Source organism: Spermophilus citellus (assembly GCF_964194105.1).
Source record: "Spermophilus citellus genome assembly, chromosome: 15".
Lineage (NCBI taxonomy): Eukaryota > Metazoa > Chordata > Mammalia > Rodentia > Sciuridae > Spermophilus > Spermophilus citellus.
The window spans coordinates 52061885-52089606 of record NC_138195.1 but is presented as its reverse complement, the minus strand read 5'-3'; the positions used below and the strand labels follow the sequence as shown (position 1 = coordinate 52089606).

The following is a 27722-nucleotide window of genomic DNA, read 5'->3' as shown; positions in this document are numbered from 1 at the left end:
ACCACTTCTAGGAACCACTGGCCACTGTCGCCTCCTGTAGCTGCGCGAGCACCGTAACTGCTGCTCACACAGCTCAGTCGCCCACCCGACAGCCTGTTTGGGGGCCTGGACTGCACCATTGATCTGGTACTCCCAGTGCTTTGCCCAAGCTCCTCCCCCCTCTTTGAAAGTCAATGTTTTAAGGAATAATTTACAAAATGCACCCACTGTGATTGTGCAGTCAAGTGAGTTTTGACAAATGTATACAGTGGGACAAAAACCATCACAACAGACATGTAGCCAGTTTCCATCATCCCTCAACATTTCCTGATACTTCTTAGTCAATCCCCTCCTGCCCCCACACAGGCAAGTTTTGATTTGATTTCTATCACTATAAGTTGGCTTTGAATGTTCTAGAACTTTCTATAAATGTAGTTGAACAGTATGTTCTCTTCTGTGTAGACCCATCTATGTTGTATTATGCATGAGCAGCTTGGTCTTATTCATTGTTTAGTTGTATTCCAGTGAATGGACATACTATAGTTTACCCATTTACCAATCAACATATATTTGCCATCTTTCCATCTTCAGGGTTTTATGAGTGAAACACTTACAAACTCTTATGTGTAAATTTGTTGATGAATAACTTTTCATTTTTCTTGGGCCAATGCCTAGAAGTGGAATTGTTAGGTTGTATGGTAGCTATCTATGTGTTTGACTATAAGAAACTGCCAAACTTTTTTTTTTCTTTTCCTGAAGAGTTCACACCACTCCATTCACCAGCAGTGTAGAAGAGTTTTACTTGCCCTTATTCTTGCCAACACGTGATATGGTTAGTCTTCCCTTTGAGCTATTCTGGTGAGTATGGAATGCTAACTCTTTGCTGTTTTAACTTGCAATTCTGTGATGACTAATCATGTTGAAGGTTTGAGCATCTTTTTGTGTGCAAATATCTTCTTTGATGAAATATGTATTTGACTCTTTTGGCCAAATTTCTTGGGCTGTTGTTTTCCTATTACTGAGTTTTGAGCATTCTTCATATGAATTTTCAATATAAGTTCTTTGTTGGATCTATGTAATGCAAATATTTTCCCACAGTTGGTATGTTGTCTTCCCATTTTTCTGATGGTGTTGTGTGAAGTACAAAAGTCCAATTAATGAGGTTTTGCTTATATGGTTAGTGCTTTTGATAACCTAAGGAATATTTGCCTATCAGCAAGTTGCAAAGATCTTCTCCTAAGTTTTCTTCTAGGTGTTCTATAATTTCAGTTTTTTTTTTGTGTTGAGAGGTGTGGTCCATTTGAATTTATTTTTGTGAATGGGGTGAAGTATATATGAGTCTCAAACAAACAGCCAGGTGTTTTATCCACTACATTTGTTTCTATTTTTGATTGTTGCCCTTGTTCTTTGTTACTAGTTTTGCCTTCTACTCTTTTTCTACTTTCTGTGGTTTTGAGCACTTTATATGATTTCATCTTCTCAATATATCAATTATACTCATTTTTTAATAAAAATCTTATTTTAGTTTTTATTTGCTCTAGAATATGTAATATACATTTTTAAAAAAAAGAGATGGAGGGGCTGGGGTTGTGGCTCAGTGGCAGAGTGCTTGCCTTGCACATGTGAGGCACTGGGTTGGATCCTCAGCACCACATAAAAATAAATAAACAAAATGAAGATATGTGTCCATGTATAACTAGAGGAGTGGGGGAGTGTTGCTATGTTTTCTGGGCTGGGCTCAAACTCCTGGGCTCAAGGGATCCTCCTGCCCCAGCTTCTAGAGTCATGGGGCTATAGCTGCTAGCTGATGAATGCAATACATTTGCAAAGAATCTAATTCCATTTGCAAAGAATGTTACATTGTTTCATTGGTGGTTCATGCACTTCCTAGTAACAAAGTATTCCTCCCTCCTATCCTATGCATCCTTGCTGTCCTTCATTTCACACCTCACCTTCATATACTATAGTTGTGGAATACATTCTTGTTATTATTTTGAACAAACTATCATTGGTTGAATCAATTAAAAATTTTTAAAAAATGCTGGGCATGGTGGTGCACGCCCCTAATCCTAGCAGCTTTGATGGCTGAGACAGGAGGATCCTGAGTTCAAAGCCAACCTCATCAAAAGCAAGGTGCTAAGCACCTCAGTAAAACCCTGTCTCTAAATAAAACACAAAATAGGGCTGGGGATGTGGCTCAGTGGTTGAATGCTCAATATCTGATACAAAAAAAAAAAAAAAACCTTTCCATTTTGCCTTCATTTATTTCTTTTCCATGATCTTTCTTTCCTTATGCAGATCTGAGTTTCAGAACTATACCATTTTCCTTCTTTCCAAAGAACTTCTTTTAACACTTTTTTCCAAGGCAGGTCTATTGGAGATAAATTCCCTTGATTTTTGTCATCTGAGAAAGTGTTTATCTCATCCACTCTTGAAGGATAATTTGGCAGAAAACAGAATTCTAGGTTGATTTTTTTTCTCTCAACACATGAAGTATTCATCCCACTCTCTTTTTGCACCAATGATTTCCGAAAAGTGTGATGTTATTCATATCCTAGCTTCTCTATACATAAGGGTTTTCTGTTTTCTTCTGGCTTATTCAAGATTTTCTTTATCTTCGATTTTCTGCAGTTTCAATATGACAATGTGGCTTTTTTGGGGGGAATTGATTCTACTTGCTATTCTTTGAGCCTCCTGACTCTGTGTTTGGTGTCTGACATTAATTCTGGGAAATTCCGAGTCATTATGGTGTCAAATAATTCTTCTGTTCCTTTCTCTCTTTCTTCTCCTTCTAATATTCCCACTTACAGTTCTTTGACAGCCTGTTCCTTTTCTTTTAGTCTTTGTCCTCTTTGCTTTCCAGTTTTGGAAGTTTCTGTTGTCATTTCCTCAAGCTCAATTCATTCAGTATGATGAGTTTATCCAAGACATCCTTCATTTCCATGATAGTGTTTTTGATTTCTAGCATTTGTGTTTGATACTTTATTAGAATTTCCATATCTGTGCTCATATTACTGACCTTTTCTTGCATTTGTCCACTTCTTTTGAGAGCCTTACCATGTGAATCACAATTATGTTAAATTTCTGGTCTGATAATTCCAACAGCCCTGCCATAACTGAGTCTTGTTCTGGTCTCTTCAAATTGTGTCTCTATGCTGTCTGGTTTGCCTTTTTGTAATGTCTCATAATTTTTAGGCCTGATGTACTGAGAAAAACGAGCCTGACCCTTGTCCCTGCAGAGGTGTCTGCTCATAGGTATCTGCTCTGTCACTTGTGATTATTGGTATTCATGTGTGTGACTCTCTGGCCTTGGGAACATCAGTTTGCCCCATTACTTTAAATCTCTGATGAATCTAAGAAAAGTTGTTGATCTTCAATTTGTCTTGCTTTTTAAATTTTTTTATTTTTTTTATTTTTTTTTTTTTATTGTTAGGAATCAGAGTGACAACTCCCAAACTCTTTATGTGCTAGAATGGAAACCGGAAGTCGGATACCCATTTGCTTAAACAACTTTTTCTTACAAATATAATTCTTTACTCACTGAATAACCTTGTCATTTTTGTAAAAAAAAAATCAATTGTTTAGGTGTATGTATTTATTTTGGGTCTTTATTCTATTCCATCAATCTGCATATCTTTCCTGATACCAGTGCCAAATGCTATTTTTTATGGTATAGTAAGTCTTTAAATCAAGCAATGTAAGTCCTCCAAGTCCTCTCTTTTTTCTAGGAGATTCTTTTCATTTTTGCATACATTTTGAATTCATCTTGTCAATTTTCTTCTCTTTTTTTTTTAAGGTCTGCTGGGATTTTTCATTGGTTTGTACTTTTCTTTTAATATATTTGTCTGATGTTGGTGTTGGGGTAATGCTGATCTCATGAACCAACTAGGGAAGTCTCCCACCTGCCCTGAGGTTTGAGAGTTTATGTTTGGGATTACTTGGTACTTAAAAGTTTGATGAAATTCACTACAAAGTTATATCAGCCTGGAATTCCTTTGTGAGAAGGCTTTATGAATTGATTTTCTATCATAGATTCAGAACTACTTAGGTTCTATTTTTGTTCTGTCAATTTTGGTATTTTGAGTTTTTCAAGGAATTTGTCTACTTTATTTCAGGTGCCAAATTACTAATTAATAAAGTTGCTCATAATATATTCCTTTATCATCCTTAATTTCTCTAAGATCTGTAGTAGTGAGCTCACTTTGATTTCTGACGTTGGTAATTGTGTTTTATTTTTTCTTCCTTGATCAGTCCAGCTAGTTTCATTCATTTTTACTGATGTTCTTTTCAAAAGCACGTGCTCTTGGTTTCATCTTTAATAGAGACCCATTTTCTAGTTCATTGGTTTCTGTTCTTTAGCGTACCTGTCCTTCTAGTCTTGATTTTATTTGGTTTTCTTTTTGCAAATTTTCTGAGGTGAATCCATGGTGTGTTGGGAGTCTGTCCCCAAGAACACCCCAAGTTCAATAATTTTCTAGGCAGACAACAGGTTTGGCCTGCAGTCATATTCCTTGTTAAGATTTATTAGGGCAAAAGACACAAAGCAAATTTGCAAAGGAAAAAGACACATGGGTGAATTTTGAAAGAGACCAGCCACAGGCCTCTGAGTCTGCTGAGGGTGGAGTCACCCAGGTCACGCTTGATGATCCTGGCACCAAGTTGTGACAACATATGTGGGATGCCTTCCACCAGGAGCATTCATCAGAGACGCCATACCTGGAGTTCTTACCAGGGCTAGGGGCACACCACCTAGGCACCTTCTGTGTGGCATATACCAGCGTCCTAGTCTCCCAGGAGGAAAGCAGCATTCCACACAAACCACGCTGTTTACAATAGCAGTCGAGGCACAGGAAGTCACTTTTATCAGGGACTGACAGGAACCTTTCTGAATTCCAAACTGCCAGATGCCACTCAAGGGCCCACCTTGTGAGGACTTTCTATGGCAAACTGTCTCTGGCCTGCGCTGTCAACTCTTTCTGTACAAGTATTTTAAGATTTTCATTTTGTCTAACATAAGGATAAAAAGCAACACATTTCTCACTAGCCAACCTTTTAGCTGCATCTCACAAGTGTTGATATGTTGTGTTTTCATGGTTTCACTTAGTTTAAACTATTTTCTCATTTCCCTCATGATTTCTGTTGCCCTGTCTTCAAGTTTCTAGGTGTATTCGTCTTCAGTGGGTTATCTGCTCTTAATTCCTTCCTGTGAAATGTTCACTTCACATATTTTATTTTTCTGCTCTAGAAGTTGTTTCTTTGTTATGATTTCCATTTACCTCTTCTTTACTTTCTTATTTTTTTATAATCCTTGAATATTTTTATAGTAATCATTTTAATGCATTTGTTGGCTAATGCTATAATATCTATTATCTAGGTCTGTTTCCATTTAATTCTTCTCCTAGTTGCGGGTTTCTTCCTTGTGTGTCTGGTAGTTTTTGTTTGGATGCTGGACATTGTGATAATATGTCGCCAAGTGATTGGATTTTCTTGTCTTCCTTTAAAGAGTGTTAAAGATATTTGACAGGCAGTTAGCTTACTTGTGGATCAGTTTGCTCTTTTGGAGGCTAATTTTAAAGATTTGTTGAGCGGATCAATGAGGCTTCTCAACTCTGACTAGTTGGGTCTCCAAGTCTCCAAGCTCTGTGTGGGTAGAGTAGCCGTCCAACTCCGGTAGTGATTTCCTTTGTCTTTGCCTGGCCTCATTGAGTCTTGCTATAGGCACACACAGCTTATACTTCAGCCAAAGTCTCACAAAGAACCCTATGCAGATCCCTGGAACTCTTTCTTGGCCCGATCCCTCCTCTCTGGTGCTCTGCCCACAACTTCCCGCATCCTCAGCCTCCCTCTGCTCCAACCTCTGTCCAACAGCTCGCTGAGATTGTTGAACTCTCCTTGGATTCCCTCTGTTTGTTTAGTGATCTGGAACATGTCTTCAGTTAGAAAAGTGAGACAGCTGTAGACCTTACCTTATCTGTTTCCCTTCTCTCAGAAACTACTGATCTGTGCTTTTATGTGAAAATTGGTGTTTCTGTTTTTGTTTGTTTGTTTTCTTTTCTTTTTGGTAGGGCTGCTGTGGCTACCAGTTACTCTGGCATGGCAAGAAGAGGGCCTTCCTGACAATCTCTCTTTGACTCCCAGTCTGATGTTTGTGATAGGAAGAGCCTGGAGGAGGGCATATTAGGAGAAGGGGCTGCAGTGGGGAATGTGGCATTCCAGGCACATTCAGAATGGCGACTGTGACGCTTGTGTGGGGAGAGATAGAGGTGAGCCAGAGGATGGGCAAGGACATATCTGCAAAGGTCCTTGAGGGGTAGTCTAGAGTGTTGCATGTTATCCTGGAGGTCTTGAGGAGACTATGACTAGTAATTATTATCCTAACTATAATGACGGTAATATGTAACTGATTAATTTTCATGCACCAGATACTACTCTAAACTCTTTCCATAAATTATCTCATTTATTTCTCCAGCTGGCTCGGAAGCCACTACAATGTTATTAGAAATTATTGTGTGCCATGTTTTTTTTTTTTTTTCTAAACACATCACATAATTATCTCATTTAATCCTTACAATAACATTACATGTTAGGGACTATAATTATGCCTGTTTTACAGATCAGGAAACTGAGGCACAGAGACGGCACATAACTTACAGTCACTCAGAGGCTAAGTAGTAATTAGGGGTGATTTTCTTCCCAAATACTCAGTTAGCCTGACTGGAATAATGTTCTTGCAATAAGAGCTGCCTTTGTTGCTGTGGGTGTTACCTGCAGAACGGTGAGTGTGCACCGGTCACCGCGCCTGGTGGATGTGGCTGTCAAGTGGGGAGCGATGATGTTTTAGAACAGGTCCTCACATAATCTGACAATGTCCCCATCAAAGGTGACCTTTCCTTCCGCTCCCCTTTAGTGAGGGCTGCTTTAGTGAATGGCTTCCATTCTAGAAAAAAGGGCAGAGTGATGTGGGTGGTTCCCGAGGCTGTTTTAAAGGCAACTCAGCTCCCAGGTGACTTTCTCTTGAGACCGTAGCCTTGGGATCCCTGGTCTGTTTTCTGTCCCTCTGGGTTGCCCTTTCTAGAATGTCACATAGGTGGGGTCATCCAGAGGGTGGTCTCTGGCTTCTTTGCCCATTGCTGTTTGAGATCCCAGCATGCTGCTGCATGTTTCAGAACCCTGCTCCTTTTTACAGCTGAGGATGCTGTTACCCAGTTCATCTGTCAGTTGCTTGTCCATTCGGGGGTTGGCATGTGACGAGTGCTGAGTAAATGGGTGTTGAGTGGCTGAGTGGGTGAAGGGAAGACGGAGGCGGAGTCTCCTTTATAAATCTGCAAGAGCCGGGCCTGGTGGGGACTGAAGAGGCAAGGTGATGAGGTTTGTCATTCATTAATTCACAGGTATGTTCTGAGTCTGTGCCAGTCGTTGTGCAAGACTGTGATAGTTTCCTCCCTCGCCCCAAGCTGCCAGTTCAGCTGAGAGGAGCAACTCACCGACACTAGGGAGATAAGAGCCAGGAGCAAGGGAGAGCCGTGGGCAGCCAGCAGGGCCACCACTCAAGGGAGGGTGGAGGGTCGGGCAAGACTTCCTGGGGAGGCCGAGGCCGGCAGGAGGTGGTATCTGCTGGCCTGTGAAGGGAAGGGTGTCCTGGCAGAAGGAAATGTGCTGTGAAGGCCCCCATAAAGACACACAGCAGATCATGGGAGCAGACTCAGTGTGACTGTGGGAAGTGGTCAGATCTGGAGGGTCATCTCAGGACAGATGTGGAGGACCCGTAAGTAACATCGAGCTTGGCTTGGATTAGAAAGACAGCTGAGAGCCACCAATGGACTTGAAGTTGGTAAGTGATATAATGAGTGTCTCTACTTTTGAGTAGAGAAAGGACTGAGTGTGTGAGCAGAGGTGGTGGGGAGGGCTCCTTGTGACCCAGTAAGGGAAGCTGGGGAGTCAGGAAGGGGCAGCGGCAACGGGAACCACAGGTTTTAGGACAATTTAGAGGTTTCCGCGCCAGGACCGGGAGACTGATTGCATGTGGGGTTGGGAAGAATGGACCAAGACTGGATTCCCCCATTGGGGACTTGGGCAACAAAATAGATGGTAGCACCAATCCGTGGAGGGGAGGCAAGTGAGGACAGGGCAGAGGCATGGGGACAATGAGCAAATGTGGGCATGGGGGACGGTCAGCTTGTCTGCAGGGTGTGAGGGTGAAAAGTCCAGTTGTGCGTTGTGGCCTGGGGAGGGAATCCTGCATGGACGACCAGACGTGGGAAGCACTGGGTGAACTTGCCTGGAAGCGATGAAGAGGGCAGAGAATGCAGGGTCGAGACAGAGGCCAAGATCTCAAGAGGAGGAACGGGGACCTAGGAGGGAAACTTGAGGGAATGACAGGGAAAGGTAGAGGTGAGGGCCAGAGGGTTGTGTCAAAGAGTCCTGAGGAGGACATCCAAAGAAGAGAGTGTGGGCACCCAGATACAGACTGCCAAGGGTCACCTGAGATTGGCTGCAGGACTCAAGGACAGCCAGTGCCTGGTGACTTGGCAATGACCCTCTTGGAGGAAGCGGGGAGCAGGGGACAGTGCAGAGGCATTTCTCTCCCTTGCAGTTTGGTGGTGGATGGAGCTTGATGGGGAACGTGGGATCCAGGGAGGTTTCTGATGGGGCTTGTTGAGATGCCCAGGCCAGTGGTGAGGGGCACCCTGGTTACCCACTGCTGTGGAGCAAAGCATGAAAAACCTAGGGCCTGAAGGCAACAGCCACATACTGTCACTCAGGTTTTGGGTTGACTGGGCTCAGCCAGCTGCCTCTTCTGGTTCACGAGGTGTGGGCTCTGACTGCTGGCCTGGGAGGGACTGGAACAATTAGGATGCTCACTTGCATGGTTGGCTGCCCGGGGAGCTTGGCTGGGCTGCCGATACCATGTCCTGTCTCTCCTCCCATGGTCCTTGAGCCTTGACTGGGCTTCTTCCAGCACACCAGCTGGGTTATAGAAGGGAGTATTTCAAATATTCCAAAGCAGAAGCTGCAGACATCTTAAGATCTAATCTTGAAAGTTACAGTATCATTGCCACCACATCCTATAGGTCAAAGCAAGTGACAGACCAGCCTAATTCAAGGACTGTGAGAATAGACCCTAGCTCTTGGTGGGAGGAGTTGCAAAGCATTCTGGCCATTTTTAATGTAACACAGGCCAGTGTGAGCCCACAAGAGGATGATCCACAGGTCCACCAAGACACTTGCTGGGCATGGGGTGCAGGGTCCATGTTCTGGGCTTGGCTTCAGAGGATTTGCAATGGGGTCCAGAAGGGGAGGGACATCTTGCATTTTATCAAAAAGGTCTGAGCAGGCCACCAGACCACAAGTTGTATAATCCCAGTGGTATAATCCACTCCTAAATTTCCCCTCCCTTTGTAAGTAGTGGAGAATCCCCTAATAACAATGCAACATACTGAGTTCTCACAGGTGGCCTGAATTCTCCTGATGGCCCTAGGAGGTAAGCGTTGTGATGTTCATTTTACAGGTTAAGCAACTGAGTTTAAGCGACTCTCTTACTCTCTTACTCTTGTGTGTGTTTCTGCTGATTTTCTGCAAACACACAAAAGATATCTGCTCTGCCCAAGGGGAAGGAAGATGTCATGACCTCCTTAGAGGAGAGACCCCATAATGGGTGGAAATTTCACTCCAACCCCCAGGAAAGGTAGCTCAGGGCATGGTGGTATCCTTGGGCCCTGGCAGCCTGAGGGGGTCTTGGGCCACAACAGAGTCTGGGACCGTGAGGCTCAAGCCCCTCAGGATGAGAAGATGGGGAGTAAAGGGAGAGATGGTTGACTGCAGAAACCATGAGCTGGTGACCACCATCCCCACCTGATCATGCACTTGTGATATTAATAAAAATAATTTATGTCATGTGACTGCTTTTTAACTAGCTGCTTTCAAGACTTAAGACCAGGATTATAAAAGGCATGCATTTATAAATTATTAGCCCAGAGCTCATAAGCACATATACTTTGGGGAACACTTTGGTAGCACTTTAGATTAATTTATTGTCATTCATTCCAGCTGTCTGTGATGTAAACCTTTAGCTATAAATTTGTACCATCATCTGACACACCATTAACTAAGGTGCTGCCCGAGCCAGAGCACATAATAAAACATTTGAGTACAATTTCTGTAGGGACAAATGTCTCCCCTCTCCTCCCTATCCTTTCTCCTCTCTCCTCCCTATCCTTTCTCCTCTCTCCTCCCCTCCTCTTCTCTCTCCTCCCTTCTGCCTCTCCCCTCTCTTCTAGTGACAAGCAACATGGAAAGAAGGCAGGTGTCTGAGACTTGTGTTGGCAAAGGAGTGAGCATGAGTGAGAACCATCCTTCCCTGTGGCTCTCCACAGAACTCATGGGTTTCCATCCCATTGTACAGATGGGGCATCAGAGGTTCAGAGAGGGCATAAGTTGGTCTAAGACCACACAGCCAGTTGAAACCGTAATGTCCACATGCCTTGCTGGTTGGCAGACTGAGTCTATCCTCCTGAGAACTTTGGCCTAGGCACAAGTGACCCTCCAGAAAGAGGAAAAAGGTGAAAAAAGGAAAAGGAGGTGACACGGGGATGGAACAGAAGCAGAGGGAAACAGGCAGAGGTTGAGTGGAGGGGAAAAGGAGGGTGGAAAATTGCACCATGTCTCACATCAGACGGCTTCTGCCCCTGCACCTGCTGAGGTCCATCCAGGCATCAGGAGACCTGAGCTCAGGGGTGAGGCCTGCCTCAGTCCAGCTGTGTGGCCGTCAGCCTGTCTGCAGCTCCCTCATGCCAGCTTCAGTTTCTCCACTGGTAAATGAGGTCTGCTGACCCTTTGGCCCTGACTTTGATAGTTCTCCAAATCAGAGTGGACCAGGCTGAGGGAGGTTTGCAGGGAATGCTGTGTTGGGGCCAGGCCAGATGGTGGGAATGTTCCAGAAGGACTCCCTGGCTCTTTTCCAGAGGCTGACCAGCCAGCATTGTTCCATGACGGAAAAGTGATGGTACTCAGAAGTCCTCTGGACTCTGGAAGTTCCATCCAGGGAGCTGAGAATGCATACCCGTGCCCCAAACTGCAAGGGGCAGTAGTTTAGGCCTCCACCTGAGATAAGGCACCATCATGCACCACTCACTGCTTAGCCTCTTGCCCTCCTCCCTGGGAGCCTAAACCATCCTGGGAAATTTCTGGCATCCTGGGAGAACTGGGTGTCTCCTCCTGATGGTCCCGTATCTTTCTATTGTTCCTTTAAGGTCAGGGGTATGTCTTCCTAAGAACTCATTTGTCTACCTGTTGCATTTCTCTCAGGTCTTACGGATGAGATGCTGAGTGTGGACAGTAACAGTACTTGGTGTTTACAGGTAATATGGCAATCAGTCTCACCTCTCAGTGGCACAGTGTCTAGCATAAAGCAGAAAATAACTGGTGCAAGACAACTTCCCATTGGTGTTGAATCTGGATTTCATGTCCACTTTTTGTCTCTGGACATCTTCCAGGGTCCCTGACCCCCAATAACCTCAGCTCTGGGTTCATGGCCTCTCTTTTGGTGACTGGACTTTTCAGATTGGTGTTATAGTCTCCCCACATGTCTCACCAGCCTGGAGGGGGTCCTCAGAGGTCACAGGGGCAGCAAAGTCTCTGAGAAAAGGAGTGTTTCATTGGCCTCTGGGGTTCAAGAAGCCACCCCCCAACTGGCTTACCTAATAGATGTGGGGTCAGGTGTTGGGATGAGTGGGCATGTGAAGTGGGGGGATAAGGAGCAGATGATCAGCTGGGAGCTAATTTGTCCAGCAGCAGGGCTCAGCACAGTATCCACATCCACGGGACATGCAGGTGGACCCTGCCCAGCCCCTGCCCTTCAGGGACTCCCTGTGACTTTTGCCTTGACGTTATCCAAGCAGGTATGTGGACCCTGGCATCTGAAGGAGGAGGATGAGGGATTGGGACAGGAGTGCCTGTGGCCTGTGGCCTCTTGCTCAGCCCTGGATTCTGCGTCAACCCCTCCTCACTGGTACTCGCGTCTCCTCTTATCTCCAGCCAGACCTTGAAGAGCCAAGAACCAGTTCTATTAATCAATTATCTGCTGCCTGAGCTGAAAGCAGGGCTGCCTGGCCAGATAAAGCCCTGGGGGAGGGCAGGGGAGCAGGAGACAGGGCTTGGAAGGGAATTGCCCCTCATCTCAAGTGGGCACCCTGTGAGGAGTGTGCATGGTCACACTCACACCAGGGTGCACATCTTTGGACAAACACAGTCCCCTCTCCCTTGCACAGCCCCTCCTATCTGCATCCTCTTGTGCATGTGAACCTACTACTACATCTGGACCCCCTAGGCAGCACATGCCCTGCACATAGTCACGTGCACCCAATGGAGACACAGCCCCTTCTAACACCTGCCAACAGGAACTGCTCCACCCTACCCACCATTCTGAATGCACCTGGCCACACCTTGACAATCATACACTGTCACAACCTCCACACACAAACCTCACCAGCAGCACTAGGCTGAGGGATTCTTTCAAATTCTCCAAGGTGGGAGAGGTGCCAACCCTGGTGGCCTCATGACATTTCTGAGGACAGGTAGACCATTATCTGCAGCTGGTTGGTTTGGTCTGAATTTTTCATGGCTGTGTGGACGTTTATGTGTAAGCATCTGTGCCATCTGGGAGTGTGAGGACTATGTGTGTGAATGTCATTTTGGTGTCTGCAAGTGGCCACGTAGTGAGTGTGCCTCACCTTGTGAGCATAGTGTGTTAGGGTGAGGGTGACACTTCTGCAGTGCCTGGGAATTGGAGATGTGGTGTGTATGTGTGTGTTGTGTTGTGTGTTGTGTGCTTCATGCAGCAGGGCTGCTGCAGGGGGCATGGTGTGTGTGTGTGTGTGTGTGTACTGTGTGTGGCAGGCCTGCTGGGGGTAGGGTGGGTGTGTGCTTCTTTGTGGGCCTGCGTGAGTGCGGGGTGCAGCGTGGTGTGGGGGCATGTGGCGAGGCGGGGAGGGCGTGCGGGCTGGCGGCCAGGCGCTTCCCACTCCCCTGCATGGTGGCTGGGCTGACAGCCGGGCGGAGCAGAAAACTAGACGTCAGGGAAATCAGTCAGAGACAAATCGATTCCCTTTAGAGGTGAGAAAAAGCAGATGCTGCGGCTGCTGGTGGCCTGTTAGGCTCTGAGCCACTTCCCTCCCAGCCTCCCCCGCTCCTCGAGCTGCCAACCCCCCTCCCCGCCTTTGTTAGGAGCCCTGCTGTGGGCTCTGCTTGGCTCTCGCCTCAGCCCTTCCTGCAGCAGGGCACCCGTGGGCATGAAGCGCCACGCAGGTATGTGTGCACGCGTGTGCCCGTGTGTGCCCGTGTGTGTGTGTGCGCGTGTGTGTGTGTGTGCGCGTGTGTGTGTGTGTGTGTGAGTGGGAGGCACGGACTTAGTCATGGCCTCAACCCACAGCAGAGCCCTCCTTGTAGACCTCAGGGACAGTTGGTCACTGACTTGCCCAAGGACACCCAGGGAGCCAGAGACAGGCTGGACCAGGGACATGAAGAGCCACCCAGGTATCAGCAGCTTGGTTCCTTCTTGTCACCTGGCGAGAGCGTCTGTTCCCCAATCCTGCTGTCTGTTCGGCTGGCTCAGCTCAGCCAGGCTCCAGTGGGAGCCCAAAGGTGGCCCTGTGGCCTCACGCTGTGGTGTGATGTTGGGGGTCCCCAGACTCAGGAGCTCACGTCAGCCGCCAACAGAGATGTTACTGGGGGGAAGATGTCTGACCTCGTAATTGAGTCTTGCTGACCCCTCAGTTGTCAGGGGAACCCCCTCCAGGCCCTGTTATCTGCACCCCCTTTTCCACTGGATCCCAATGCCCAAAACAAATCAGGAAACCACAGCTCAGCCTGTGTCTTCTTAGGGCTGGTGCCTCTCCTGTGTGCAGGACTCTGCCTCCAGAGCATCCCCATGTTCTCACTGAAGCCAGCACATGTAAGCATCTGGGAATAGTCCCTGCCTGCAGGGAGCCTCTCACCTAGTGCAGGGGGAAGAGTGCACAGGAAGGGTTCTCACAGCTGACCTGGCCTCCTCCCCACCCAGACTTCCAGGCTCCCATCTCCTCTCTGGGAGAGGTGCTGCTCCCAGCTCTGACTAATCTGCTCCTTCAGGAATGCCTCCTGCATTTCTGCTGGCCCCTCCAGCTCCTCCAGGGAGCTGTCCCTGAGATCTGGGACTGCCACCACCCCTCTTCCACCTTCTACCCTACCTAGGACCAGTGGTTTCATCTTTCTTCTTTTCTCAGGCTTCCAGGCTTTGCCTAGCACAGATGCCCTGCTATCTTGGTGTGAAATCTCTGAGGCTGAGCTGCTCAGTTGAGCAGATGGTAGGAGAGGTGGCTTGGTGTCTACGCTGCCTACCTCTCTGCCCATGAAGACCCTTGAAGGAGTTGCCCTCAACTCCTCATGCTCAGTCACATTTTGACATGCCTCCACTTGCCTGAGCTGGGCATGCTCTGGATCTGGAACTTACATTGGAAGATCTATGTTCCCATCCCTGGCTGTGTGTCCTGAGAGAGGCACTAAACTTCTCTGGCCCTTGTTTCCTCCACTACTAAAGGGTTGAGGATTCAGGCTTTGCTCACCCCAGAGGTACAGGGCAGGCAACTGACATTAGAACTGCTGGGAGTATCAGCTGTGTTTTGGTTACTGGTGGTCAGGGGGCTGGCCCTTGAAGCCCTTTCCAACCCCCACCCCTGGCCTGGATTCCCAGTGTACAGCCAGATGGGAGAGGCCAAGGTTTGATTTACAAACATTGATTGAACCAATTTGGGGCCAAGCCCTGTTGTAGGCAGACAGCATTTGGCATAGTGCCTGGCTCATGGGATGTGTTCAAAGAAATGACTCCCGAGAGAAGGAACAGATGGTCTCCAGGGTGTGGACACTGCTGGATATCCCCTGCCCCCAGGGAGCTTACAGTCTCACTAGGACTTTGCAGATAGGACAGGAGAGTGAGCGCTGACTCCAGCTCTGCTTCTGACCCACTCCTGGCCTTCCTGTTTATCCCTCAATAAAATCAAGCGCTGGAGCTCCGTGACCTTGAAGACCATTTCCTGCTGTGATATTAATACCACCACTAATAATAACAGTAGCGGTGGAGGCAGGAGCAAGCGTCCTAATATTAGCTGCACCTGTCGAGAGCCTGTCCATGTGTGATGATGTCAGCCCTCCAGAGCCCTCCCTGCTCCCTGAGCCGCATTCATCAGCTCCACGGTGATGATGGGAGGAACTGCTGCTCAGCTGCTGGTCCGGAGGGGCCGGGAGCCGCGCAGACATCAAGGCTATTTTGGTTGAGCTCTGAAGATGGTAAGGGACAGAGGGGCTCAAGGAATGGAGGAGGGCCAAATGACAAGCCCCATCTTCGGAGCCTGGGTGAATGAAACCAGGGTGTTTCAGAGCCGGGTGTGTGGTGTAGACCTTTTGGGAACCAGGGAGCACGGGTTGCATCCGTTCTGGAGCTGCAGTTCACACGTGACGCTGTGTATATCCAGGTCCCTTGCTTCTAACTTGATTCTATTCCGTGCAAACTACCGCGTTCCTTCTTCCTCTTCAAAGATGTGGCCGCCCCATGGTCCCGAAGTTCCTCTTGACTTCTCTCCCAGACCTCTTGGCGACCCGCCAGCCTAATTCACTCTGCACAGCACAGCGGAAGTCATCTTTCTGTCCCGCCTCTTCACATAACACTGTCTGCCTTTGGATTGGCTGACCTTTGGTCAGGCTCCACCCCTCATCCAATCAGCTGTGATAGGCGGGAACCTCCTCCAATCAGTGGATCCCAAATTGGGCCTCAGGACTCTTACTCTTCTAAGTTGCTGGGAGCCCCGAGTTGTTTCGGTTACATGGCTAACAACCTGTCTCTCAATTTTTATCATATTAGTAACTGAAATAGAGAAATTATAAAATATTTGTTAATTCTTTAAAAGTACCAAGAGTACTTTTAAAGTACCAAAAGTACCATTCCGTGAACATAGGTAACGTATTTTTCATAAAATAAGTGTTTCCTAAAAGGGAGAAATTTGAGCAGAACAGCACCATCACTAGGTTTGTGCTACTCTTTAGTTATTTACTTCAGAGGAGACAGCTGTGTTCTCGTGCTTGCTTCTGCATTCAATCTGTTGAGCTATCTCATGTCACCCCTGGAAGGTGCCACAGTGTGCTTGCAAAAGGGAGGGCGTCATTGGTAAATAAGGCCTTCAACTTCACAGACCTTGTGAAAGAACCAGTGTCTTGGATGGTGTCTGATGTCCCCGCAGGGCCTTTTGGTTGGGCCACCTGCCTCACCCTGAAAAATAGCAGAGGAACCTACAAAACAACCCAAGGAATACCTGAGTTCCAGAGCTCAGCAATTCAGGCCTGGAGCTGGGATTGAGATGGGTGGCAATGGGGTTGGGAGCAACTTCCTGGAGGGCACATGAGGTGAAGGAAGCCATGAGAGATGAGCATATTTGGGGGAGGCAGAAGAGGAGAGGAGAAGTGTTCCAGGCAGTAGGAAGTGACTGGCACATCTTCAAAGTGGAAGGGTAAGGCTTCGGGCCTACTGTGGCTGAGACCTTTAGGCCCCAAGCACTGACAAGGTCACGCTGCCACCCTGCATAACTCCAGATAAAGTTCATTTTCCATAATGACACTAAACTTCCTTGTATGTTGGAGTTAAAACAGCATCCTTCTAGTTTCAGGATTGCAAGATTGTGGATAAGTGTGCAGAAGCCAAACACATTCCATTTCTTGTGCCATGCTGTTACTGCTTGAGTGGGGCTTGCTCCACGGCCTGGGACACATGTGAGCACTCATGGTGAGTGATGAGAAGTCCAGGTGGGGGCAGGAGCCTAGGAAGCCCCTGTCAGCACTCCCAGGGCACTTACGATTCAGGGTGACCACTGTGGAGGGAGGGTCTGAGCAACCTGACTTGGCGACTTGGCATTGCCTTCTCAGGAGTGAGGGAGTAGAAGCCCTTGCCTGGCTTGGAACACCTGAGTCTGATCGGGGTGACCCCTCAGCCTTGGGTCTTTCCATGTCCTTGTAGGGCATGGATCTTGGAGGGTGATGGAGGTTGCTCAGGAAGGGTGACCCCCACCCCAGCATAGAGCTAGAGGACCAAGGCTGGGTCAGGGGTGGAGATCACAGCTTAAAGGTGTATGATGATCTGTGGAAACACTAACTTCTGAACCCTGGCTCTTCCCTTTATTCTGTTCCTCAGTTTCCTTTTCTGTAAATCAGGAATGGTGACTCCCAGAATCATGGTTGTGTGAGGTTAAGGCAAAATGAGATAAGGATAATGCATCAGGTGCACAAAAGGAGCCTGGGCTCCTCTCATTGCTCTCGTTCGTTGCTAGAGATTCAGTCCTGGGTCACAGGACTTTGGATGAAAGAAAGAGAGAGAGAAAAAAGAGGACATTAGTGGTTCCTGGGATAGGAGTCCCTTTCCTAGGCAAGGCCAGGTTCAACTACCTTCTTTCACAGTTGAAAAAAACTAAGACTCAGAGAGGGGAAGAGATATGTTTAAGGTCACACAGCAAGCTAAAGCCTGAGCTAAATCCTGAATCAAGGCTCTGCTACCATTGGCCAAGGGACCTACAGTGAGTAAGACCTGGCGGATATCTGAGAGAGGAGGTCAGACCTTCCTCCGTGTGTGTGTGTGTGTATGTGTGTGTGTGTGTGTGTGTGTGTGTGTGTGTGTGTGTGTGTCTGAGAAGCCAGGGGACTCTCTTCTTCCCAGGGCTTTTTCTTCTTGCTGCCAGGGTTGTAGCAGGTGAGTGGCCTGCCTGGCCTCTGGATACCTTGTCTATTTATTGGGATTTCTGGGCAGCCTGAGCTCCCATAGGGAGGTGGTGTCTTCTAGCCCCTGCTGTAGTGAAGCCATTCTGGTTTCACAGGGACTTTCATGAAAGTCCAGACTGGAGATGAGAGCAGAAGATTGGCAGAGATGGGAGAAGGGGCCATGTCATGCCTCCTTTGCACCCCCAGACTGGAGGGGCACCTTCCTTTCCTCTCCTGCTGACTTCTTTCAGGCAAGGTGACTCTGTCTGACCATGAGCTTGTTTGGCAAAGCCTCTGGAAGCCAATTATTTTGTTTTCCTCCAAGAGTGACTCAAAGCATGACTTGTGGGGCAATGGCCACAGCTGCACCTGGGAACTGGCCAGAACTGCAGTCTCAGAGCCGCCCAGGTCCACTCTCCTCCAAGTCAGAACCCCTGCAATCTGTGCTTTATCAGCCCTCTTCTGAGTTTAAACTGATCCATTTTGTACTATTTCTTACCAAAAAGATGACATTCAATAGGACCAGGATTAAAAGGGGATGAGTGTTTCCTGATGGCACTTGGAAACCTATTTAAGCTATTCACTTGTCCATCACCCATCCATCCATCTCTCCACCCACCCACCACGGACTCTTTTACACTTAGTAGACAATGAGTTGTACCAAGAAGCTGACATGAGACAGCTGGGAATGCCTGGCCCCTCTGGCTTACCATGAGGTGCTACTATGGCAGAGGACATGTCCTTTTGTACCAGTGGTTCCTCAGGCCAGTCACTTGCATCATCTCATTGTGTCTCTGGTGCGTAAGCCTAAAGAAGCCACCTCAATATGGTGTGTCCAAGGGGGAACGTGGAGGAGATAGCATGTCCTTGACCTCTATAGTGTACCAGATGTTTTCACGGGTGCTATGGCATGTGGCTCTCCCAACCTCCCTTCATAATGGGCATTATTCTCATTTTACAGATGAGGAGGCCGAGGCTCAAAGATACCAAGGCTGAAGAACCTGTAAAGGGCAAAGCCAAGATTTGAAGCAAAGCCACTTTCTCCTGATCCCGGAGTCTTTACCCTTTTTTCCTGTTTCATGTTGCCTTCTTCTCTGTGGACCTGGGGATTGACAGGGAGAAGTTAAAGGACAGGCTGATTTTGGACGTACTTCTAATTATCTGTGCTGCCTAGAGATTAGAATGCTGCTGGTGAGGTGGTGAGCTTCCTGTCACTAGAGCTATGCAAGCAGAGACTAGGAATCCCCTGCCCTGGTAGGTACCAGGTCTAATCTCCTGATCATTTTGGGGGAGGATATCAGACTTAATGGTGGGGTGCAAGAGGCCAGAGGCACAGGAAGTGAACATCTGGGTGGGTCCTAAGTGTTTGTGACTCCACTCAGCCTCTGTGGACCTTTCGGGGAGGGATTCCTGTTGTGCATTTTGCAGATTGCTGAGCCACCAATGCGATTGTGGTGGTTTAAAATCATGGCTGCTGTCTCATTAATTTCCTTTTGACTTCTTCACCACACTGAATGTGACCAAAGAGAAACTACGACAATATAGCTGGCATGACTTCCATGTTGCTCACTAAAACATTTGCTCTTGTAGTCCTGAGCCATTACTTCAATAGGAAGGATCATTCTCCAAAGGCTGCCATGCTGTGGGGAAGCTCAAGTTGCAAACAGAGGCCATGACTAGGCCCTGCTGGTGACAGTCCCAGCAGAGCACAGCCATCTGGCCTTCCCAGCAACTCCTTGCAATGCAAGTGCAAGTATTATGTGCCCAGATTTTGCAAGTCAAGTTTCAGGCAGACCATGGCATGGATGATGTGGCTCTGCTCCATGGTGTTGGGGCCTTGGCTGGAAAAATAGCTGGAGAGGCCAGATGGTTGAGCTCTGCTGGGATTGGCTCCATCAGGGCCTAGTCATGGCCTCTGTGTGCAACTTGAGCTTCCCCCCAGCATGGCAGCCTCTGGAGGATGATGTTTCCTACTGGTCTGGCCTTTTTTCTCCTGACTCAGGACTTCTGGAGTTACCCAGCTATGTGACTTTGGATCACTCCCTTCTCTTCCTGGGCCTCACTTTTGCTATCTGTAAGAGGAAGGAGTTGTGTCAACTGATGTCTAAGAACCTTTTCTGCTCTAAGACACTCAGGCTGACTTTAGTGTTTTTGTATCCAGGAGTGACTTGTCCACAGGACACCTGCTGCTCCTCTCCAAGCTGACTCTGCCCTAGCTGGGAACCACCTAGGAGACCCATGTCCCTGAGTCTAGGCAGCAAGATCAACACAGAGAAAGGAGGAAGAGGCACTATCCAGGGGTTGAAAGGTCCAGACAGGGGGCGAGAGCAGTCATACACAGCTTGATACTCTTTTGCCTCAGGTGGGTGCCAGCAGTGTGGCAAGATGCTGGGCCACCTTTAGCTGTGGTTTCAGGAGCAGCTCTGGGTAGTAGTGGGCTCCTCGGGCGCCCAGACTTCTGGTGGTCCAGCCTCTGCTACTTGTCCTTGTTACTTATGTAAATGATTATATTTCTCTTTTGCACTTGCTACCAGAAATCTTAGTTTTAAGGTTTTGACACTTTGAAACAATATTTAAGACTTTAGAGTCTTTGTTTTGGAATTAGTAAGATTTTTGGCATTTAATATCCTTTGTTCTGTTTTCTTCTTATGTCCCTATCCATTTCTAATTTATGTTCTATTGTGGTCTTTTATGTATCCTTATAAATCTCTCATAGATGTGTAAAGGCTCCAAGTCATTTTTGGAGGTGGGGGACCAGGCAAGTCAGGTATAGGTGTACACACAGATACTCCAGAACATGACACTCCCAGGCTGACCCAGAGTGTGGGTGCTGGCCACACTCTTGGTCATGGATGCCTGGCTTACTCTAGACTCTGGCCACATAGACCCCTGGCAGTCTGAGCTATGCCATGTGTGGTTCTCTCCTAACAAGAAGGGGCCTGGCTCCTGGCCTTCTTCCTAAGCTGCTGGCCTCCCCACACTACTCTTGGCCTCTTGACTGGCCTGGTCTCTGTGGTTCCTGACCCCTTCCTTGTCTTCCTTCTGTGTTGAAGCTTATTACTGCTGCTGAGAAACTGGCTCGGCTCCCTCCTCAGTTAAGACATTGACCTTGTACTCTGGATGCAGTCTGATGCCAGTTGCCATAGGCAACGACACTTAGCCATCCAGGCTGGCCCACTGGTTTTTCTCTGGCCTAGGCCTGGTGGCTGACCTCCAGCCCTGAGGACTGGCTCTGGACAGCTCCAGTCAGGAGCAGGGCTGGGAGCTAGTCATATAGCAGGGGTGGGGCTAAGCTGTAATAGGGGAAGCACAGTGGTGATAAAACAGGTGTAGTATTGTGTCACCATTTAATCTCTGGAGGTACACATTTACTCCAAGTGGGTAGTCTGAGCATCATTTGACCAATGCAGAAATAGAGTTGCAAGGAAATGTGATTTGCCCAAGGTTATAAGGTCAAAGGACAAGAGAACTTTTGCCTTAGCTTCGTGCTGGGTGCCCTCTGTTCCAACTCCTTCCATCCCAGAAGATGGGCAGGGGAGTTTCTAGGCACTTCTGGAAGAGAGCATCATTGAGGGCTGCAATCTTCTGGGAACCCCATGCCCAGAGAGTGTCACCAATTCGGTGTCACCAAGAGGCATATGGATTGCTTGGTTCCCTCCTTCTGCTCTGCAAGGCATCATTGGTGAAGGATAGTCAGTCTGCATGCTCTGATTATCTGCCTGCTGTATGCAGAAGAAGAGAAATGAGAAAAGGTACTGGGTTTGGGGCAATGTGCTTCCTGCCTCAGGGAGGATTGTTTTCAGGATCTCTATCTGCATTCAGAGCCTGGCCTTCTGATGTAGTGACACTGCCATATGCCTTTCCTAGAGTTGAGCCCTCTGTCCATCCATGAGGCCATAATGTTCAGAGCAAGTCACTTTGGAGGTGGTGGTAGCAGAGGAAATACAAGAATCCCCACCCTAGCCTGAGTGTCAAGACAGCTGCTGTTGGTCCCTCTCTGGGTGACCTCAAACATATCCCCTGAGTCCTGGGGCCAGAGTTTTCTCATCTGTTAAATGGGACCCCAAATCCTGGCGCATCTTCCTCTTGGTGGTGTTGTGATAACCAGCATCTATTTGTTCTAAAACGTTTCCCCATCTCTCATCTGAAATGCTGTGTAGAATCGATTCCCTAGGCGACCTCCGCGTACCTCCTCCCGCTAACTCTCCTTGCTGAAAGCAACAAAACCCCTCCAAAAAACAAAAGACATCAGTGCATCAGAATTCATGGGGCGGATGACAGCGTTTGAATTGGAAATCACCGAGGTGCTCTGGTTTCTATTCGTTATCAGAGCTTTATTCATGCAATAGGAATCTGCTAAGGTTTGGTGCAGTTCCCCAAATATTTATCGAGTGCCTTCTCCTTGTTCAGCCACGTGCTGGATCTGGAGATGTGATCAACCATTCTATGGGGGGGGGGAGGCTTGACCTCCAATCCTGGCTCTACTCCTTGCCACCTGGGTGACCTTGGGCAAGTCACCTCCCTTCTCTGCGCTTCAATTTTCATGATAAGAAAATGTGAAGATTTTTTTTTTATTAACAGCCACTGAAATACCATGTGTAGTTATTGTTTTATTAGGAACAATAAGAAGACACGGCCCTGCTCACGGGGCAGTCATGGTTCAGTAAGTGAATAGCTAAGATCCCGGGAGCTGGAGGTGGGGAGGGCAGCACTCAGGAGAAGCTGTGGCTCGGGAGCAGGGGATATCCTTGAATAGGTAATGACTTCCTAGCATAGCGGTGACCCTGCCCAGCCCTTCAGAAGGAAGGTGCACAGCATGTGGAATTTGGAGAAGCCCCTGCTAGGTTTTGGGGGATGTGGATCTCATCTGTACTAGCCCTCTTACTCAGCTACTGCCTCAAATTCTCCTGTTTTTGGTATTTTGGGGTGGAGTACAGGAGGCAAAGGGCTTCAGTGGCAGTGGTTTGGTTCTCTGGAGGGTTTGTGATGAGGAGGCTGCAGAAGTGTGGTGAGGGGAAAATTCCAGGCCAGAGGAGGAGGGCAAGGCTGGGGTAGCTTGAGGGCAGCTGTCACACTCACCTCCCATTTTCCATGTCCACTGCTGAGCCTCCACTGTCTCAGGAGTTTGAACAGGACAGGGAGGCAGCGTGGTTCTGAGTTTCAGTGGTGATCAGAAAAGAGGGGTGTCAGGTTCTCAGGCTGCATGGGCAAGATTGGATTGGGCGAGGGATGGGGAAGGCAGATGGGAGATGCAAAAGATACTTAGGCAGTTGGGACAATTGAGCAGGTCAGAGGGACTAACCTTTTGATGTAGGAAAGGGTCTTTAGATCTGCCAGGCTGGATGCAGTACCCATCAGGTCCCTGGTCCTAAAGCCATTGCCTTCTATGTTCCCTAGTTCCTCCCTTGCCCCTTCATCTTCAGTCACCACCCATTTCTACCCTGTCACGTGCTCTGTGAGTGTGGTCCCTATGGATGGAAGCATAGAATACACTCATTCACTGGCTCCTGGCTGAGTTCAGCCAGTGTGAGGTGTTGCACTTAATAATTCTGCACAACTCATTATACCATAGCCTAAAACAACCAGTGCTTGAATTTGCCTATAGATCCATGGGTCACAAATTTGGAAGGTACATGTGGAAATGGCTTGCCTCTATTCCACAGCAGCTGGGATCTCAGGCTGGAAGACGCAGAGGCTGGGGATGGACCCATCTGAAGTCTCCCTCACTCACATGTGTTACAATGGATGCTCTGGGCTGGGAGCTCAGTTGTGATAGCTTGGAGTCACCTGTATGTGGCCTCTCCACATGGCTTCTTGGGCTTCCTCCCAGCATGGTGGCCACCTTCCAAGAGAGCATCCCGGAGAGGTTAGGTGGCCTCTTTTTTTATGACCTAACATTTAAAATCACAGTGTCACTTCTGCTGTAATCACAACTATATCCAGATTCAAGAAGTTGAAGCAGTAGAAAAAGACTTTGTAGAAGGGGAGATATTGAAGCAGCCATTTGAAAAATATGATCTGCCCCAGGATTGACTGACTGGAGGTCAGTAATTGCTGGCTTGTGGTCATGGCTGCTCTGATCCTGCTGGGATTCAGAAATCATTCCCTGCCCTTTCATTGTTAGCCCTCAGGGTGCTAGCAGATCCCTCTATTGCAAACCCTGGGGGTGATTACCAGCCCTTTCTGGTGTCTTTTAACCCTGCCCATACATTTTTTTTAAAAAGTTCTTTCATCATATCTTCTGTCACCTTCTTAAGTGCCAGGACTGTCATGATATACCAAATGTATAGAAAGCATCTGGGCTCAGTATGCCCCAAGCCCCCAGGGAATGCCTACAGGAGGCAGGGTTAGAACTTTGCTCTCCCAGCTCCGTATCCTGTGCCCTTTCCCAAGGAGCTGCTCATGCTGCTCATGCTTTGTGGTCAGCAAGAAGCCATCAGCCCTGCAGACACCAACTGAGCCCAGGAGCCAGTCCGCCTGAAGCCTTCAAGCACCTGCTCTGCTGGCTGGACCCAGTTGCTGGCCAGATGTGACTTCATGAACTGCATCTGCAGGCTGGGGGGACTCCTGGAAGCCCACCAGGCCCCCACCATGCTTGGGTCCACTAACTGAGGGATGGACAGCAAAGTGGGGTAGGTGATACCCACTCCCACAGGTGCACATGTACCTGGGCTACTAGGTTTAAGAATGCTACTGCTTCCCAGACAAGCACTTAGACTGAGGAGGTGAAGTGACTAGCCCAGGGCTCAAGAGCGTAGAGTTCCCAGCTTTGCATCCACCCCGCCTACATCAGGGCAGCCCCTTGCAGGCTTTAAAGGGCTCTCCCTTCTCAGTTGATGAAGAATTATGGTGATGACGATGGTGGTAATGATGATGGTGGTGATGATGTTGATGATGTTGATGGTGACAGTGAAGAATGGTGGTGACGATAGTGATGATGATGACAGTGATGATGATAGTGAGGGATGGTGGTACTGATGGCAGTGATAGTGATGGAGAGAGCAACAAAGCACTTGAAATGCTTGATCTCACTTTTTCTTCTTAAGAGTACACAGAAGTTCGGGAGGGTCTCTCTCAGGGCTGCAAGTTTAGGGGGTGCCGGGGATAAGCACCTCTCTAATGTGCCAGGGGCCTTTGCTGGCTCAGCCACTTTCCTCAATATCCCTGTGATATAGCTCGTGTCTGAGACGATGACAAAAGCCTTAGAGGTGAAGTGACCTGTTCCAGGTGACATGATTAGTGACAGGCAGAGCCGGGATTGGAACCCAGCTATATTCGACTCTTCAACTCCAGTGCTGGCTCTGTTCTTTTTACCCACCATCCACAGGGGCTCGAGCGGTTCAGGCGGCTTGGCTTGCCCGAGGCGCAGTGAAGTAGGGGCAGCCCACGGCACAGGTATTTGGGGGACGCTGTTGATGGAGTCAATGAGAAAGTGCCTCCTGGGGATGAGGAGTGGAGTGGCAAGCCCCAGGTGAGCAGAGCCACTCACCTGGATGTTCCCTCTTCCCCTATTCTAGGGGGGGAAAAACAAATAGAACATCTGACAGCAAAGCCAGGCTGTGCGATAATTCTATTCCCAGATCAAATCACAGCGCAGGGAATGCGTTATCATCAACGTGATTACCTTGGGGGACAGAGACAGAGAGTTTTATTAAATGAGACAATCTTGCTAAAAGGAAGCCTTACATTAGACTTTGGGCCTTAAATAACATTAGTGTCAGGAGCTGACAAACACTCGGCACGCGGTGTCTGAAAGCTCGGGAGCCAGCGCCTCAGTGGGGTCGCTGGGGCTGGTGCGTCCAGGGTGGAGACGGATGAGGCAGCCCTCCACCCTGTGGCCACCACACCCGGCCAGTGGCTCTTTGTCACCACACAGAGCAGTTCAGGCCCAGCTATTCTCTCAGGCCAGCAGGGACCACCTTCTTGGTGACACTGGGGGCTGGGAATACCCTGTGGCACTAAAGGAGAGAGACTTGCACTTCTTGCTTGGGGAACAGAGATCCTGAGACTCAGCAGGCCCCCAGAAGAGGCACAGGTTGGTTTCCACATGGGATTCACACTCCCCTCTGTGATGAGGGGCCTCGGTTGTCCTGGGGCTCTGCAGTTATAGCAAAGCCTGTGCCCCTCAGCGGGCTAGGGTGTGTACATTGGAGATAAAAGGTCTGGGAAGTTTGAGTTCAGGTCCTGCTTCACCACACTTGTGACCTTGAGCCTGTTAATTAATGTCTTCCGATGTCTATCTCCTTGCCTATAAAATGGGTTAACAGGTACTGACTTCATAGGGACTGAATGAATTGGTCCAGACAGCTCCTAGTTCAGAGCCTGGCACACAGGGAGTGTCTGTCATGTTCTTTTTGCTGTGTCTTGGCTCTTGTCCCTGCCCTGTGTCCCCTGATCCTAATGTATCACTGGTATGGTTTGAATATTGAATGGATCTCAAAACGATTTGTGTTAAAGGTTTGGCCCCAGACTCTGGTGCTGCTGGGAGGTGGTGGGGCTTAGTAGAAGGAGGTTAGGTCGCTGGGGGCATGTGTTTGAAGAGGACATGGGAAGCCTGGCTGCTCCTTTTTCTTTCTCTTTCCTTCAGGCTGTAGTGAAATGAGCTGTTTGCTGCACCGCGAGCTTGCCATGATGATGTGCCACCTTGTCACGGGCCCAAAGCAACTGGGCCAACTGACCATGGATTGGAACTTCTGAAATAAACCTTTCTTCCTTATAAGTTGTCACAGGTACTTGTTACAGTAACAGAAAGCTGACTAATACAATTACATACCCACTTCCCCGTGAAAGATTTCTGGTTGCTGGAGGGTGAATTTCTCCAGACCTTTTTGTGTAAAAGCATTTCACAGAGATCTTATTTCATCCATATTATAGATCTAGGGGCTCCCAGAGGTCATCCCATTATAGATGGGAGGTCTGAGGCTTCAAACAGGGCCAGCACACCTTGAGTTAAATCCCTGTGTCTCCTTTTCTCTCCACCCTGGGATAATTCATAGAGCGAGGGTAACGATAATAGTTCTCATTTAGTGAAGACTTACACGTAATGGACCTGGGGCTGTCTTATGTGGTGGATGACCCTATGTAACCAGTGAGATGGTATTTCCAGTAATAGAGGGGTAAACTGAGGCTCAGAATGGTAAATTGACTGGTCCAACTTGCACACCAATAGGAGTTAGAGCCGGGACTGGAAGCTCCACCCACCTGTCTCAGGCCTGGCTCAGCAGATAGTTGCTCCTGACGCCCCAAAGCAGAGGACTCCTGGTCACAAGGCCAACACCAGGATGATGATTTTGAGCTCCATTCTCTCTGTTCACCTTGAAGAATCGGATTAACCTCTCTGAGCCTTAGTTACCTCACTTATAAAGCAGAAGTGATAATTCACTGGATAGTTCCAGTGCTGATCATTGGGAAGCCCATAATCCTGGAGCCTTTCAGGAATGCTAGGGGTCATCTGACCTAGCCCCTACTTGACACCCAGAGGGGTCAAGCACCTTGCAAGTGGCTGGACCAGGAGAAGTGGAGCAGAGATTCGGTCCATGAGTCCAGGTGTCGCTGTGCAATCCTAAACCTCAGTTCTCTTCTTGGAAGGGCTTGCATTGCCCAACACTGGCTCACTCTGCTCCTCTGTGGCCCTTTCACCTTCTCTCCATTAGGAGCAGGTCACTTCTGAACTGCCTCCACCACCCCTGCCAGAGCATCTGGGGCAGGGCTGGGCTGTAGGGAGCTCTGGGCTCTGCCGTTGACCAGGCATCTGCATTCTACCTTCTGCCTCTCAGCCTCAGAAGGGATCGTGATCTTCTCTAGTAGAAGCTTGACATATTTATCTTTCCTCAAACTAGATTCTGTGCCAATCTCCTCTGCAGTGGATGCTTCTAGACATGGCACAAAACATCATCAAATGAGCTTGGGAAAGGCTGGGTTAAACAAAGCTGCCAGTTCTCATTTCCTAACTCATCTTCAGTGAACTAATTGGA

The 27722-nt window shown here is 48.2% G+C and overlaps 2 long non-coding RNA genes across 3 annotated transcripts; both read left to right on the top strand.

Moving 5' to 3' along the window:
- The first annotated feature begins 15181 nt into the window (after nucleotides 1–15181).
- LOC308634754 lies at nucleotides 15182–20426 on the top strand. Of its 2 annotated transcripts, none has more exons than XR_014019078.1 (3): nucleotides 15182–15297; nucleotides 16662–16783; nucleotides 18710–20426. It is a non-coding gene; the product is annotated as an uncharacterized lncRNA (long non-coding RNA). The 2 variants fall into 2 exon arrangements; XR_014019079.1 differs by having other exon boundaries at nucleotides 15220–15933; nucleotides 16651–16783.
- A 3757-nt stretch (nucleotides 20427–24183) lies between these two features.
- On the top strand, nucleotides 24184–26452 carry LOC308634755. Its single transcript, XR_014019080.1, has 3 exons — nucleotides 24184–24380; nucleotides 25076–25219; nucleotides 26336–26452. It is a non-coding gene; the product is annotated as an uncharacterized lncRNA (long non-coding RNA).
- Nucleotides 26453–27722: the final 1270 nt, after the last annotated feature.